The sequence below is a fragment of the Mauremys mutica genome, chromosome 5 (genome assembly GCF_020497125.1).
Source record: "Mauremys mutica isolate MM-2020 ecotype Southern chromosome 5, ASM2049712v1, whole genome shotgun sequence".
NCBI lineage: Eukaryota > Metazoa > Chordata > Testudines > Geoemydidae > Mauremys > Mauremys mutica.
The window spans coordinates 62711960-62724725 of record NC_059076.1 but is presented as its reverse complement, the minus strand read 5'-3'; positions in this window follow the sequence as shown (position 1 = coordinate 62724725).

The following is a 12766-nucleotide window of genomic DNA, read 5'->3' as shown; positions in this document are numbered from 1 at the left end:
AATTGGCAGGCCTGCCGCTTCTCACCTAGTCCTCCAGAACCTTAATAATCATCATCATCATCATCATAATATGAACAGGAATTTCTCCTGATTCTGTTATCAGAGGGGTAGCCATGTTAGTCTGGATCTGTAAAAAGTGACAAAGAGTCCTGTGGCACCTTATAGGCTAACAGACGTATTGGAGCATAAGCTTTCATGGGTGAATACTCACTTCGTCAGATGCATGTCATCATCATGCATCTGACGAAGTGAGTATTCACTCACGAAAGCTTATGTTCCAATATGTCTGTCTATAAAGTAACACAGGATTCTTTGAGTCAGACATGGTGTGAAAGGCAAAGCTGAACTGCCATGTGACTTCCCGCTGATGCACTCCGCCAGACACTCACAAGTACAATATCTAAATATTTTGTAAGGCCATCATGAACGGACCTATACTTTTCCCCTTCAACGCTGTCAGCATAAATCCAGAAAACCATGACTCAACCTGAAGAACAAATTGCTGGCTTCACCAACACAGGCAAGACAATCAAAAAGAGTCTTATAGATCAATAAATCTATTAGAATGGGTCATTTGAACCACCTACTGATTTCTTTGTTGTGAGGGATTTTGCAGTGGTTTAACACTGAGCTAAGACAACCACTGAGTCATCTCATTGGCTTTCTTAGGAGGTTCCCTATACAGTGTACTTAAGATATTTCAGCAACCTCTGTAGTCCTTCGAAGGATAAACTAGGGCAAAGAAAAAAGAAGATTTTGCTTTTTGTGAAAAGGAATTTCTTCTTCCTTAAACTCAAAATTTATTTAAAAAGAATTTTAAAAAAAACGTTAATTATAGAGCACTGAAACTCATTTGACCAATACAGCAGAGGACACACTAACATTAAGCACCTCTATTACCAAATAACAGGCCCAATTCTGCACTCAGTTATGTGTGTGTAACCTCCATTGACTTTGATAGCATTTACTCCCAAGTACGTGATGGCAAAACTGGGGTCATCCAACTTGTGTGGCTCCAAGCAGCAGAAATTTCATATTCAAGGAGCCCACTGCCAGTCTTCCATGTTTTCAGATAACATGCAATAATTATCAATAGAAAGTTTTGCCACTGACTTCAAATGGAGCAAGTGTGGGTCTCTACAGTGGAAAAACACCAGTTACTTCAAATACCTTGCTCCCAACATTTCCCTGTCCTGCTCCATCTTCAATCTAGGTAAGAAAGTCAGACAGTTACTCTATTTATTCCATCAACAAAGCCTGTGCTTTATTAGCAAGAGGCTATCACAAACAGCCAAGTTCTCCATACAACTCCAGGAACCAATCTCAATATAGGCACAAAATTTTGGGACATACCATTACAACACTAACTGTAAGGAGGAAGGGGATTAAAATAACATACACCTCTACCTCGATATAACGCTGTCCTCGGGAGCCAAAAAATCCTACCGCACTATAGGTGAAACCCAGTTATACTGAACTTGCTTTGATCCACCAGAGTGCGTAGTCCCCCCCCCACCCTGGAGCGCTGCTTTACCGTGTTATATCCGAATTTGTGTTATATTGGGTCGCGTTATATTGAGGTAGAGGTGTATTTCTTTGTTCACAAAACATACAAATGACTCTGTTTTTCTGTGCTTCAATATATTTATAAGCGCTCCTCTAACTACACCGCTACCTCGATATAACACCACCCGATATAACACGAATTTGGATATAATGCGGTAAAGCAGTGCTCCGGGGGGGCAAGGGGGGGCTGTGCACTCCGGTGGATCAAAGCAAGTTCAATATAACACAGTTTCACCTATAATGCGGTAAGATTTTTTGGCTCCCAAGGACAGCGTTATATAGAGGTAGAGGTGTATTATTTTCTGGCAGCTCAAAGACAAGCTCACCTATGGTTCATAGTGCAGCAGAATCTCACTAATTCAAACTAATGACTTGGAACAAGTGAATAATACAGGAAGAAGCAAACACAATGAATCACAAACTGTACTTTGTTCATCTGTTTTTGCATCTGTAGTTTAGTTGTAATTCTTTATGATAAATCTTAGTAATATGAGATCTCACAACAGAACTCTGCTATTACATTTTATGGAGCTGCCATTTTAGCGGGTAGATTATCAAGTGGAGGACCTGATTTAGGGGCAGGGGACCACCTGGGGTGCTGTTTTTGTTGTTAGCAACAAAAGAGAAAATAGAATGTTTGAAGTAAAATGTTTCAGGTAGTCCATACATGGATTCATTTTTCACTAACCTCCTAGAATATTCTGGACCTTTGTAGAATCTTATGGAACCTTCAAGAATTTCTGAGAACTACATGTTCCTTGAACCTCTTAGAATCTTGTCAGCCATGCCCTCACGGGTATAAGGGGTGGGGCATCACCAGTCAGTCAGTGAGATACAAGACTGAAGTGAAGTGAAAGCCCAGCTGTGATACCGTGAATCTTATTGTGTAATTGTGAAAGTGTACTTATGTATTAAGACTTGAAAAGTGTAAGTAGCAACTAATAAAGGACATATTTAATGAGAAGCCAGAGATATCTATTGGACCCCTATCTACGCAACAATATAAAAGAAATACTATTACTACTCTTGCCATGCTTAACACATAATGTTTGATGACTTTTTAAGACTGCAGAACACAGACATTTGTTCTCCCTAATACTGTCTGTTTCCGCCGTAGAAAATAAAAGATGCCCCTGAAGAATCCCTCAGCAGCTCAATATAGGAAGCAAAAAGCTCAGCTGCAATCTACTTTGCAGCAAGGGACAAATTTGATGGAAAAATATCTGAAACAGAACAACATAGACTAGGCTTCAGGCAGTAGCGATTGTCCCAGTGCAGAATAAATTGAGGAGCAAAGTGTAAATTATGGAAGTCTTATTGTTAAGGAATTAGCAGATTTACCTGAAGGTAAAGAATGGAAATGTGAGGAAAGTGATGGAGAATTATCTAGTTTTTCTGGTGGTGTAAAGGAATGATGATAAAGAAGAATGTGGCTCACATGAAAAGGAGAGTAATGACAGAAAAAAATCTGGTTTACAGGAAAAGGAGAAAAATTATAAAGAAGAATCATGCTTGCATGATGACAAAAACAGCAATGAGAAAAACTGCACACCACAAATCGATACATCAAATCCTGCTGTATGGGTAGCAATCCTAAACTCTGCCAATATCATAAAATTATGAATGGACCAGGCAAAATCAAGGATATGATATTTCCAGTAAATGAGCAGAAGCAACATTTTTCTAAGTCACGCTGCAAAAGAATGCTTGAGAATGGTGAGAAACTGAATTGGCGTTGGCTAGTTTACTTGCAATCAACTGACAAAGTGTTTTGTTTTTATTGCAAAATATTTAACAAGAACGCCAAATCACAGCTTGCACTTTCTGGGTACAATTATTGGCATAATTTAGCTGATGCTCTGAAGCAACATGAAAAGTCACCCAGCCATTTTACGGCCTACTCCAAATGGATGGAGGTAGAGTCCAGGCTCAAGCTGAATAAATGCATAAACACAGAAAACCAGTGCATTATTAATATAGAAAACCAGCACTGGAGGAACGTGCTCAAGCATCTCATCTCAATTACCCTCTTCCTTGCAAATAATAATGTGGCTTTCCAAGGCTTATTGGATGAGTTGTTCACTGAACATAATGGCAATTTCCTCGGCTGGTAGAGTTCCTTGGGAAATATGAAGATGTCATGTGTGAGCACCTACATCAAGTAGATCATAAAGAAGCTATGGACCATTACTGCAGCAAAACAATTCAAAACAAGTTGACTGACCTTATGGCAAGGAAGGTGCTTGATGACATATTGATGCGCCTTGGCAAAGCGAAGTACTACACCATAATAATGGACTGCACTCCCATTAGTCACAGTATCATTTACAGATGTCATTTACAGTAAGATTTGTTGATGATGAGGATGGCTGCATCCAAGTAAGGGAACACATTATCTGTTTCTGGTCTGTGGATGACTCTATTGGAAAAGGCCTAACAGAACTGTTTATGAACATTTTGAATGAGAATAAAATAAAGCTTCAGTACTTCTGCAACCAAGTCTACAACAACAGTGTGAACATGAAGAGAAGAAACACTGGCATCCAGGCGAGGATCCTTGCACTGAATCCAAGAGCTTTCTTCATGCCTTGTGGCTGCCATTCCCTCAACCTGGTTGTATCGGATGCAGTGTCATCTTCTTTAGAATCATTATCTCTCTTCAGAGTACTGCAAAGGATATATGTCCTGTTTTCAGCATCAACTATCAGGTGGAAGATCCTCAAGGACCATGTTACAAATCTGACCATGAAGCCACTAAGTGACACTCACTGGGAGAGCCACATTAACAGTATAAGGCCAGTGAGGTACCAAGTGACTGAGGTTTACAACGCCCTGATGGAATTGGCGCAGTTGAGTAAAGCCGAGGCTTTCAAATTTCTAGTCTCAATTGTTGTTTGATATCCTGTTCCAAGTAAACACTGTAAGCAAGGCATCAGAAAATCAGTCAATGGACATCGTGACCACTACTTCTTTGCTGAGAAGCTGCCTTGATTTTGTTGTGTATTACAGAGACAACGGATTTGAAGATGCCATCACTGCTGCCAAAGAAACGGCAGAAAACTTAGGAGTTCAGCCTGTCTTCAAGGAAACCCATGTTAATCGGATGAAGAAACAGTTTAGTTACAAGGGCAGAGATGAGGTGACGGGAAGCTCAGAAGAAAAATTAAAGAGAGAGTTTTTTTGCTCACTTATTGACACTGCTCGAGTGTTCAGTGAAGAAAGTTTGGACAAATGAAGCACCACAAAAAGATCTGGGGTTTTTTGTATGACCTTAATAAGCTACTGGCAGACAGGAAAACGCTCTTGCAACAATTATACAGACCTTTACCAGATGCTGACACACGGGGAATGTTCAGACGACAATGATAAAGACCTCTACGTCGATTTGGACAACATCCACCACATTTTGCAACCTGAGAAGTACTCTCTACTCCAAGTTCTCCAATTCATTCATGATGCAGAACTGAAAAACACTTTTCCTAATATGTGGATAGCTCGGGGATTCTGCACATGCTGAAGGTCACAGTCACAAGTGGTGAGTGCAGTTTTTTGAAGCTCAGGCCCATTAAAACATATCTTCGATCGACGATGACAATGAGAGACTGACATTGCTTGATATTTTATCGCTTGAAAATGCCATTGGCCAGTCTTTGACTCTCTGTGACACTGTGCTTCAATTCATGAGGGCAAAGGCAAGAAAAGCAACCTTTTGAACTAAAGGACTAGGATTAACATTCTAAGGCTGTCACCTACTGTAACACTATTTAATACTGGTCCACCCAATGTTGGTGCACAATTCAATTTACTGATGTTAGTCCATTTCGGTTATTCTTAAAATGAAAAGGTTTCTATAAGCTTAGAGGAAATGAATTTTTTTATTTGCTTATATATGGCATGAATAGATACAGATTTACAGATCCTAGCATGCAAATGTATCATCTTACATGACAGGAATAAATCATGCATGCAAATTGTGCATCAAAGTCATGAAATGGACTACAAATGCAATAAAAAAAAAAAGGTATTCAAAAGTTTTACAAATGGACGGGATGGCGCCAAAGACACTCCTTGCCTGAGGTACCATGGTCTAGGGCCAGCCCTGACCAAGTGTACCGGTTAGCAAGGTTCTACATCCCAGTACTTGGTAGCACCGAAACAATATGGGAGTGCATTTTATAATATGGTAATGAGACAGGTAGGGGAGCGCTGATAAATATATTCAAGGGATATCTTTTTACTAGCTCTGTCCTACTTTTCAAGCTCTTAGTGTATTAGTAATGTTATTCTCTACCTAACCTTCAGCAGATGGCATGGTTTCCTTCTGTCCTTTCAGTCTTTGTAGCATGGCTAATAAGTTCTGGGTTTGAGCAGCTTAGACCTCAGGCTAATACTATGCTGGAATCAATTATGCAAAACCCATTCATTTTGATACAATGTACTGAACTGCTTCTTTCACTGCAAATAGGATGGTTGTTTGGGGTTTGGTTTTTTTATCATTACAATTTCCTCATCCATGGCCAAAGTTGGCACCCTTCTGTTAAGTACATTGCCTTTTGCCTACGAGGCAGTTCTCACTTCCAGTTTAATCAAACACCGTTTGAAATATCAGTAGCAACAAAAGGTGGAGACGTTAATATTCATAGCATGAATTTAAGATGCAATGAGATTAGGGGCCAAATTCATGAAGTATTTAGATTAATAAATTTGGTCATGAATGACTAGCGAAGTTAAAGACAAGAAAACTCTTTAAGGCAGAAAAAAAGAACAGCACGGATTAAGAGGCACACCTTCTCAGGCAAAAAATGGATAGGTAAGATGGAACATTATCTATTAACAGGGAATTGTTATTTGCTTTGTGTCTTAGCTCTAATGTATGTAGAAACACACACACATCCTGCTAACCATCCCCATATGTTTCTCTGAGCCTTGTACTGTCCTAAAGTTTTTTGGTTATGTTTCTCTTTAATTTTTTTCATATTCAAGTGGCATTAACTATCTATGGAGTCCTGTCAAATGTCTGCTTCATTTTTTGTATGATATATTATCTAATTCACTGGTAGACATGACACAGCATATAAAAGGATGTACTGTATATATTGCCCAAAAGAACCAAAAGTAAAAACAGAACAGTAAAGGATTACTAAACACACAAGACAGTTAATAGGGACAGTGCTTTGTGAAAGCATGTGAATTATGACATGCTGTAGTTTGTCATATTACAAAAGTACATTTCCACATATCACTCTAGAACATCAAATTTTGCCTTATTCCATCGAGAGTAAATGGGCAGGCATCAAAGGCTTTATAGGAACCAGTAAAAAAGGAAAATCATTAATCAAACATTTTCTCCTGACTCAGATATTGGCAGGGAGTTAAACTGATAGTATGCTCCTCTCTCCTGTATTTCCAGGTTGGAGTGGGAAAGGATACTTTCATATCACTGCCACTAGCAATAATATTTTCAAACTCATGGATGACAGGAGAGGTCCCAGAAGACTGCAGAAGGGCTAATGGAGTGCCCATCTTTAAAGGGAAAAAAGGAGGAGCTGGGGAACTATAGAAAGTCATCTTGACCTCAATACTTAAGAAGCTACTAAAGCAATGTAGAAAACATTCAATTTGCGAGTACCTGGAGGATGAAGGGGTAATCACTAGCAGCCGGCATGAATTTACTAAGACTAAATCATGCCAAACCAACTTGATTTCCTTCTTTGAAAGGGTAACTGGTTTAGTGGATAGTGGGAATGCGGTGGACATAATATACCCCGACTTCAGCAAGGCTTTTGACGCAGTCCCACATGACATTCTGATAAGTAAGCTGGAGAAATGTGGCTTGGCGGAACTACCATTAAGTGGATACATAACTGGTTAAAAACTGCAAACAAATGGATTGATCTCAGATTGGAAAGAGGTCCCAAATGGGATTCCACACAGATCTGTTCTGGATCTGGTGTTGTTTAACATCTTTATTAATGACCTGGATGTAGGTATAGAGAGCATACTGATCAAATTTACAGTTCGCACCCCAGCTTTGTGTTATTGCCAATACTTTGGAGCAGGGGTGGCCAACCTGAGCCTGAAAGGAGCCAGAATTTAGCAAGGTACATTGCCAAAGAGCCACAGTAATACGTCAGCAGCCCCCCATCAGATCCATACCCTCCCCCCGCCCCTGGTCCCAGCGCATCCCAATCAGCTGTTTTGTGGCATGCCAGAGGGTCTGGGGGGAGGGGGAGGAGCGAGGGCATGGCAGGCTCGGGGAGGGGGCGGAGCGGGAGCAGGGCCTGTGGCAGAGCCAGGGGGTGAGCAGTGAGCACCCACCGGCACACTGGAAAGTTGGCGCCTGTAGCTCAGGCCCCAGAGTCGGTGCCTATACAAGGAGCTGCATATTAACTTCTGAAGAGCCGTATGTGGCTCCAGAGCCACAGGTTGGCCACCCCTGCTTTGGAGGATAGAGCTCAAAATTCAAAAGGATCTTGATAAATTGGAGAACTGGGCTATAGACAACAAAATTAAATTTAACAAAGACAAATATTAGGCACTACAACTAGGGAAGAAAAACAAAATGCACAAATACAGGATGGGGGATAACTGGTTTGGCAGCAGCACTGTTGAGAAGGATCTGGGAGTTGTGGTGGATCACAACCTCAACATGAGTGAGCAATGTGATGCTGTTGCAAAAAAAAGCAAATGCAATTTTAGGTTGCGTTAGCAGTGGCAGAGCATGCAAATCATGGGAGGTGATAGTACAATTCTACTTGGCACTGGTTAGGCCTCAGCTGGAGTACTGTGATCAATTTTGGTCACCAATATAGAAAGGATGTGGAGAAACTGGAAAGGATACAGAGATGAGCGACAAAGATGACCAAAGGGATTGAGTGCAAGCCGTATGAGCTAAGGCTGAAGGAACTGGGTATGTTTAGTTTGGAAAAGCGGCGATTAAGGGGGGACACGATAACAGTTTTCAAATACTTGAAAGGCTGCCATAAAAAAGATGGAGAAAAGTTGTTCTCTTGCTACAGAGGACAGGGCAAGAGGCAATGGGTTCAAACGACAGCATAGATTTAGATTAAATCGCAGGAAAAACTTCCTAACTGTCAAAATAGTAGGACAATGGAACAGACTCCCTACGGAGGTTGTGGAAGCTCCTCCACTGGAGGTTTTCAAAAGGAGGCTGGATAGCCATCTGTTTTGTATGGTTTAGACAACAAATCTTGCATCTAGATGACCCTTGTGGTCCCTTCTCTCTCTGTGGTGCTATGATTCTATCCTCTCATATAATAGGGTGAGGTAGGGAGTGCCTCACTCTCAACTTGCCAAAGCCCAAATGTGTGACACAGACCCAAAATGAGAGAGAGAAGACAATTTTTCTGGCAGGACGCTTTAAACAGTGGCACTTCACTATTATTTCTTATAAACTCAGTTTAATTATTCTACACTACTGATGTAAATAATTTACAATATTAAAAGTGATAACATTATATTTGAGTATAGTATAGGTAAATGCGTCTTTCATAAGGAAGGGCAGTGGAGTTAATTGGGGGAGTGTAGGAATAGCACTCCATAAACATCATGGGCCTGATTTAAAGGAATTTGTAGGCCCACAATTTTACAGGCGTAATACATGCATGCTTAGCACATGCACTTCTGAATATCCAAGAGCACATGGCTATTTAGAGTTTTATTTAGCCATATGCATGTAAACAGATGTGCAGTAGTACATTAACAAATGAGAGCTTAGAAACTTTCTGGAAAAGAGGCACTAACTGACCAATCAGACCTTTACAAGGAACTAGGTTATACAGAACTATCTCTCACCCCAACTTTATGAGAACTTCTATACAGTTCAGCTTAAATGTCCATGTAGTAAGCACTGTGCTCACTCTCATTTTCTGCTTTGCTGCTGAGACACTAGCTTACCAGTACTTTCAAAACTTGTTTCTTCCTCATCTCCCAGCCTCCTCCCACCACTTTCAATTCAATCTCTAAATGCAACAATCATTAAAAACAATGAGTATGTCTAGCGCAAGAAAACGTGCCTTGACTATTAACTATTCATTAAGTACCTGGCACTGTATCCATAATATGGGATGCTGACATGAAAAGAAAAGCTTTAGAGCTCATTGAAAAGTACAAGCTTTTCCATATAAAAGAGTTAAAAGGGGGACCTTTGTCTGACACATAACAGGAGGCAAAATCCTTTGTGGTGATGTTGATAGTCTCATCATTTGTGTAAGCTAATTCTCCTGTTTAGATACCACCTTTTCCAAATCACAGATAAATTAACTCAACTTTAGCTAATGTGGTAATGATTTGTAGTGAGTGGCAGAAATTCCCCTGTAATTATGCATGAATTGATGTGTGATTTCCTAATGAGCTTAAGTGAAGAAATCATTATTTTGTGATAAATGCTTTATTTCTTAAAATGCTAGTAACACATTTCTAATAAATGTAATCAAGCTACTCTCACTCATGTAGCATTTGCAATTATTAAATATGCAGACTTATATACTGCCTTATTGCTTTGGTTGATTGCAGGATGTTAAAGTTCAGTGTTTCATAAACAAGCTCATGGCCCCCCCACTCACCCCAACCATGAATTATTTCATTTTGAAGTTCATTCATATTCTGTGGAGATTTCATGCCTTATTAGAGGCAGAATTCTTTTGCCATTTATTTATGAATGTACACATCAGTAAATGAAGTCAAATGTAAATTTCGGTGTACACCTCATTCTTTGAGATGTCAGCTGAGGCAGAGCAGATCACCACAAAAAAAAAAGCTTATAATTGGAATTCCCTTTAAAAAAAATCCTGGAGGCTCAGATCATCTTAGTCCACTAAAACATCTGTTCTCTGTACCCCCTGCTCCTTCAGCTTGCATTGCAGGAATTCACTGGAACATGCCACTTATGTGGAAGTCACATTACTACAGGAGCCTTGGGCTCAGAAAAAATCAGAAAACTTCCTAGAATTATATGAAAGCTTCTTGTCCCATGGACTTTTCACTTTGGCTAATTCAGACTTTCCCCTTCCCTATTTATCTTTTCAAAAGAGAATTATCCCCCTAGGGATGGGCAGTCTCACCCAAGCTCACTCCACCAAACCCAAAACAGCTGCAGACCTGGTTATTCTACACCTACGAATTGCCCCACTAAAAATGGCCAGTGGAAACTTCCCACAGTCCCATCTAAGCTATTCTGAGTTTCTCAAATGGGTTAGCAACTCAACTGAAGTGTATTTGCCTAGCCAGTACCAACACTGAGCTTCAGCCTAGCATGAAGGGTAAACCTTCAGCTCTGCCCTTTTTCAGAGTCCTGCCTGCCACCTTCAACAATTCTTACATTAGAGCTTCATGTGAAAAAACCCTAGAGGGGCAACTGGGGCTCCTAACAGGAATCTGTCTTGATATTCCATATCTGGAAGAGACTTTTGTTCAATTCCTCATGAGAAATAAGGTTATTCTGGAGAGAAAGAAAATTGAATCCAAGATTGGGGAGAAGTACAGAGTGCTAAGCGTGGTCCAGTGGAATATCTCGGGCACAGTGAGGCCTTCCTTAGAATGCTAGTTTTCTGTTCTAATTCTGAACAGCCCAGCTAACAGAGATGTTCATTAGAACCAGTGATGAGCTGCCAAAATATTAACAACCGGTTCCCTCCTCCTCACCCCACGAGGGGGTCATGCCCCCCCCGGGACCCCTGCCCTATCCACCCCCCTTCCCTGTCCCCTGACTGCCCCCTGCCACCCCATCCAACCTCTTCTCTCATTCCTGATGGCACCCTGGGACCCCTACCCCATCCAACCACCCTTCTCTCTGTCCCCTGACTGTCCCTGGAATCCCTACCCCTAACTGCCCCCCACCGCCCCATCCAACCCCTGCTCCTTTCTGACTGCCCCCCCCGGGACCCTTGCCCCCGTTCAACCCCCCTGTTCCCTGCCCTCTGACTGCTCCAACACTAATCCCCTCCCCAACTCCCCTGCCCTCTATCCAACACCCCCTCCCTGCTCCCTTACCGTGCCGCCTGGAGATGGGGGCCAAGCTGGGCTGGGACTGGGGCTGGGACCGGAGCTACCCAGCCGAGGTCGGGGCCGGACCCGGGGGCCAGGCAGGAGCCGCACCGCGCTGCCCGGCGAGGTCGCGGCTGGACCCGGGGGGCAGGAGCCGCGCCGCCTGGCCCCCGGGTCCGGCAGCGACCTCGCCGGGCGGCACGGTGCCTGGAGCCCTCCTCCCGCCCCCGCCCCCCGGCCCCAGCTCAAGCTCACCTGGTGGAAGCCGCTGCTTCTTTCTCAGCCCTTCCAGGCTTCCCGCTCGAACGGCTGATTCGCGGGAATCTGGGAAGGGGGAGGAGAAGCCGGAGGAGCTTCAGAAGAGGAGGCAGAGGCGGAGTGAGGTGAGCTGGGGCCGGGGAAAGGGTAGGGAGCTGCTAGAGCTTTTGTTAAATTTAAAAGCCCTTTTGGAACTAGTTGTCCCTCGAGGGTCAACCGGTTCTAAACGGGCTTCTAAATTTAACAACCGGTTCTCGTGAACCGGTGGGAACCGGCTGCAGCTCACCACTGATTAGAACTGTAACTGACAAGAAGATCTCTCATTTGTGAAATACACAAAGATGTTCAATCTCAAGGTGGGACAGGCTGAGTTGTTTTAAACTCAAGTTATCAGGAAACAAAGCAGACATTTCTGAGCTAAATTCATATTAGCATTTCTATGAAGTAAGGAAAGTGGCTCAGAATTACTATTACTTCACTTAAGGTTACTATACCATACCACTGGTGCATAATTACAAATACATTGATTTTACTTTGAACATAATGTCTTTTTAGTGTACTCAAGACCCACTGATCTGATGTTTGGAAAGCATTTTACATATGTGTCAGATATGCAAGCTAAGCATTTTACGATATGTGTCAGACTGCAAGATGCTGTTAAGTGTTATATTGTAACTGTACCTCCTCGATTCTTTTTGTTAACAGCTGCCATACCAGATCAGTCAATAGATCTATCCAGTTCAATATCTCCCCATATGCCCCCAAAAGCACCATCATGACAAACTGTACAATTCTCTTCCAGAAGTGTGGAGTCCTTCGTGACCCTTACAGACAATCAACCTATGCCCTAAAGAATGAAAGTCAATTACCCTTATCGTGATTTTAGCTACCACAGCTGCAGGTATTAAATATGCTTGTAATACTGAGTCTTTTTAGA